Raw genomic sequence first — 5,599 nt, forward strand, 5'->3', positions numbered from 1 at the left:
AGAGGTGCCTCCTCCTGGCATCACGCAGTAGTCACTAAAATGGTAGATATCTCAAGATCATGCTGATGCATTTATCTTCTTCTTTTAGGAGAAATTCTATTCCTTTGTAAAAACAAGCTCCCGGATATTGTACTAGCAAATTGTCAGCTCAGCAGAGGGCACCTCCTTGGCCGAGAGGTGCGCTTGCGCAGTGCAGACCACTCCCCGCCTCTTCCCGCCAGGCTGCGGGCAGATGCAGTTTGGCTTGGCTCCCTGTTCCTAGTCTCAGCTGCAGGTCGGCCCCACAGCAGCTGGGACTCTCTTTGGCAGCATGTTCTGCTGGGTCAGCAAGGATACACGCTGCAAGAAGGAGCCAGAGCTGATGGCTGAGGGGTTGCGACAGCAGTACACTCAGAAGCTGCTACCCCTGGAGGAGAACTACGGCTTCCACGAGTTCCATTCACAGCGCTGGAGGATACTGACTTTGACTTTAAGTGCATGCGGCTTTTCGTGGGCCAGGACAGGAGGCAAGACCACCTTCCCCCTGCACCTGGTCGAGCAAGATTTCCCAGGGATGTGGACTGGGCTGAGCACACCACTGACTTGACTTCTTCTTTGCCATTATACACGGCCTCACCGCGGAGTGGTGTCCGTCCACGAGCTTGCGCGGGTGGTGGGCCGGCGGTGTCCATTCTGCAAGCTCAGCACCTTTGGCACGGATTCCGGAATAAGTTCATGTGCCTAGGATGCCCAGCATTGACCCTCCCGGGGCCCTGTCCATAGAGAAACGGCGCAGCAGGTGTCGACCGCAGCATTCTTCTCTTTGAAGTCCATTGTTTTTTCTGGCTCCTCATCTGCGACAGCCACAGCTCTCTGGGCCAAAGAGCAGGACCTTTTCAAAGACGTCCAGTCTCTGTCCCCAGACGCTGTCCTCAGGAAGTTCGATGACCTGATCAAGTTGGCCAAGATCTGTGCCTACATAATCAACTCCTTCAAGAAGGAGACGTCCAATGTCTTCGGTAAAGAGAGCAAAAAGAAAGAATTGGTGACCAGTCTGGGAGAGACTTACTAGAAGACTGAGCGTGAGCATCAGACCTCTCCCTGTGACTTCCCAAACTTCTGCCAAGATGCAGACACTCCTTGCAGACCCAGAACTTTAGCAAGCTCCAGGCTTTGAAGCCCAAGCGCCTGGACATTGTAGACGACGTGCTTGCCAATGACATCACCCAGCTAATGGTGCCCCAAGAGAAGTCCCTGATGCCTTCCCAGGCTGTCCCCCGTCAATGGCAAGAGCATGAGTACCAAGGCCAAGGAGCTGATGACATCCAAACTGCCCAGTATGGTGCTGGGGAGGGTCTGGAAACTGGGCGATATGGGCCAGGGCAGGCTGCTGGATGAGGAGGAATTTTCCCTGGGCAACCATTTCATCAAAGTCAAGCTGGAGGGCCACCAGCTGCCTGCCTACCTGCTCCCACACTTGATCCTGTCTTCCAAGCCAAGGCAGAGTGACCAGTCCGTCCCAGCACCCTTGTTCATACCGCCATCTCAGCACCTGCCCAGGTAGAGACTGAGGAGGGGAAAGATCACGACTTCTCAAGGTTTGTAAACACTGAATGGATGTTTCCTCAGCTCTTGAAAAGGTAAAAGTGATTTGTTTTTTTATAAGATAATAGTACTGAAATTATATCGATCTACGCATTTGAAATTAGTTTATTATGAGCCAGGTACTCTATTTAGCACTTTAACACACGTCATGCCATTTCATACTAAAGCTCAATGAGAACAGTTATGTAAAACTTTGGTATAGGATTCTGAATCTCAGTACGATACAGTAACTTTCTAGAGTTTACAGCTTCACTTCTTTGGTAAAACCAAAATTTAAATCTGAATCTCAAGTATTTTGAATTCCAAAACAATGTTTTGTTTGTTTGTTTTTAGTTCCAGTTCTATTATATAACTCCAGGAAATTTAATATCCAGATATACTTATCAAAAGTTAGCATTACCTCCATAATTAAGACTTTTCTTATCAAGTCATCTAAACAATCTTCTTACCTTAAATTGTCTTGCATGCTTGTAGATCTGTTTTCTATAATGCTTTTGCTGTTTGGGAATTTCCAGTAAAAGTGCTTTCTTCTGCCTGGCTTCTTTGTTTTAGCATAATGTTCTTGAGATTCCTCTGTGTTGCTATATGCATCATGGTTGATTCCTTTTTATTGCTTAAAAAAAATTTCTATTGCATAAATATACCTATTTGTTTATCCAGTCTCCTATTGATGCGTATTTGGATTGCTTCTAGTTTTTGGCCACTATAAATAATTGATTATTTGGGGCCACAATGGGTAAGTTTGACTGTAAAGGTGCATGAAGGACCATTTAGGGTGAAGTTAGTTATGCAAGTATATACATTCAGATGCATTTTAATGTGTGTAAATTATATCTCAATAAATTTGATAACACGTGATCAGAATGAGCTGTAAATAACAAAAATATGACTGCTCCCCTACCTTTCTTCAAGCACTTCAATTATTTCCCATATTATCAGAAAAATACCAAGCTTCTTAGAATTTATATAGGAACCTTCTCTGATCAGATTACCATATGATTGCCTACATTGTATACTTCATAATTATTCAACTTTCTAACTTGCTCTTCTTACAGTACCTTATGTTCAAATAAAATATATATATAGTTTCCTGTACATGCTATAATAATTTATATCTTTACACATTTGCCAAAATAACACTCTATTTTATTCTATTTTTTGCTGTTTTTACTACACTCTCTCCCACATACCATCAGCATCAGCATCACTACCAATACAGCCGACATGACCAACTAACCAACACCACCACCACTCCCTACGTTTAAGTGATTTTAATTCATACTTCAGATTTGGATCGTGTGTTATCTCTATAAGTTCTGTTAGATGGCCATGGTTTATAATCCAGTGCTCTACCATTCACAAACTGTGGAACCATGGAAACGAAACCAAACCTTTCTAATCCTCATCTTCCTCATTACAAAATAAGGATATTACAAAATAGCAATAATAATGGTAATAGTAATTGATCCACATGATGATTCATATTGAGAATTAAACAAGAAAAGGAATATAGGTAGTTCATTTAGACATATGGCATATGACAAACATCTATGTATGTTCACTGTTAAAAACAGTGCGGCAAGTTGGATGAATTAACATTTCTTTAGCTACTTTATTTTCTTTGTTTTCTTAAAACTTATACAATTGCATTAAAATTATCTCATAATTTTTTCATATAATTCTATTTTTCTATAGATTTCAGCATCTTAAGCAGATATAATTTTTTATACATCAAGTAACTGTCATAGTGTTTGGTAAATAGTAATATGTAAAATAAGCTGTTAAATTAAACTGAAATAAGGAATACTTATTTTAAGCACAATAGCTTCCGTATAGCTAAAAGAATTTGAATGATTTGCTGGGTTCATTACACAAACATATGGTTGAAGATACTTTCTGTGTATGCCTAAACCCTCTTTTTCACATCAACCTAACATTTGGTGACTAACTTTCTCTTTTCAAATAAATTTATTTCTTCAACATATATTTAGCATTTGCTTTTAAGAAAACCAGTCCTATGTGAGATAATTTCCTCTGAGGTCAACAAAATTCATGTTATTGTTAATTTTCCTTAGTTTTATTTTAGCTAGCAATAAAAATATTCTAATGTACTCATAACATAGAGAATCAAACTGATTTTTCCTCTTTTCTAGAATAGAATAAATTAGTGAATTGCAGTCTAATAAAGCATATTATAAGTATCTGCATAAGGAGTTCTTATAAGACTGATAAAAGAGACAGAACTAAAGTGAGCAAAATATCTCTCGCATAGCCTTATATATATATTTCAAAGAAAGAATGCAAATCACCGATGTTAATAGTTGTGATTTAAAAAATATTATATAATAAACTACAAATATATATACACACTATGCATAATTAAAATAAATATCTATAAATAAAGTAATATGAGTAATTTAAAATATATACAGACTTCTAAAACTTGTATATTATTTGCATGGAAGTAATTAAGGCGATATAAAACTTTAATGTACCTTCTTATAGACATCTTTATATAGAATGTACTTTGCAACACTTAAAACTAAAAGAATGAATCAACTCCAATGCCCATCTAAAAAAAATGATTAGTTACATTAATTAAATATGTTAAGAACAGAATACTGAATACTATATTTGACATTCAAACATTTTGGTATGTCTATATATACTGACTTAGATAGCCAATCTATATTATTGTTTTATAAAATGCATATATGTGTGTGTGTGTGTGTGTGTGTGTGTGTGTGTGTGTGTGTATATCCCATTAAATAAAAAGAAAAAGAGAAAAGAAATAATTATGAAGGTGTATTAAGTCTTGTACCTGAGGGTTGATTTTATATGAGACATATATAAATAATATATGTGATATTTGGATGAAAGATTTATATATGATATATATGTAATATACCAAGATAAAATATTTATGTATATATCTCAGTGTCAATTCCTATATTCTCAAATTATAGTTTACTTTTGAGTAATAGTTTCACCATCCAAGAGAAGGACACATGATTTGTAATGATGGCAGTAAGGCATTCTTGACTGGATCTCAGTAGGATCTGCAGGGAATGTCATGCATTGACTCTCCAAAATTCCACCAGAAAGTACAAAAGTAATTAAGTTTATTAGATATGCTACACTATGAGAGATTAAATTCCACCTTGACAGTTTTAATAGTTTCTCAGGAAAGGAAATTTTGGGGAGAATATTTATGTTTTTGATTAAATAAATGTAATATTCATTTCCATGACAGATACTGTACTTTTGAAATGTATTTCTATAATAGAGATTGCACTGAGTCTGTATGACATGAAATGACATTTTCTTCAATATTTCTTATACATACTATTGTTGGCTCAGAAAGACATTTCTACTGGTTGCATTGCATCATTTGACGATAGTTGGGAGATGAAAAAGGCAAGTCAATTAATTTTAAATTTCGGCACTCCTTCTCCCCCACTCTGAATATATCTGAATTTGGAATGTATCAGTGAAGGGAAAAATACTGCATTTTTAATGCTAGTTTCATCTTTTTTCAAAATATGTAAAAAAGGAAAAGATAAAACTTTTCATAGGTTTATAATATCTTAACTAATAGATGATTTATTAAAATCTTATTTTAGAAAACTTAAAACCATAAATCTTATAAAAAATAAAAGTCGAATGAACACTTGGCAAAAATTATTGGACTCCTTTATTAGAAAAACAGTATGATAATGATGCTGGTCCAAAGAAGCTAAGGATTGTACTGTTGGATATCATTCAGTCAGAGGAAGGCCGAAATGAATTTACTAATAGATATAGACAGAACTTGTCAATGTATTATTTGTAATAACTCTAATGTTTTGGAATATATTTGCTATTAGATGATTTACAAATTAATAAGCTATTTCACAGTGTTTGAAATATTATTTAACAGCAAATAACAAATTCAAAGATACATTTTCCCAGGGAGTAATATCCTTGTGAGTGTCTGTGCTCTAGTAGGATGTTCAGCCATTCATCTTGCTTTATG

The 5,599-nt window shown here is 36.3% G+C and overlaps 1 pseudogene; it reads left to right on the forward strand.

Moving 5' to 3' along the window:
* Window positions 1–310: 310 nt before the first annotated feature.
* On the forward strand, window positions 311–1,543 carry LOC111737460 (annotated as a pseudogene).
* Window positions 1,544–5,599: the final 4,056 nt, after the last annotated feature.

Source organism: Pteropus vampyrus, unplaced genomic scaffold (genome assembly GCF_000151845.1).
Source record: "Pteropus vampyrus isolate Shadow unplaced genomic scaffold, Pvam_2.0 Scaffold27, whole genome shotgun sequence".
Lineage (NCBI taxonomy): Eukaryota > Metazoa > Chordata > Mammalia > Chiroptera > Pteropodidae > Pteropus > Pteropus vampyrus.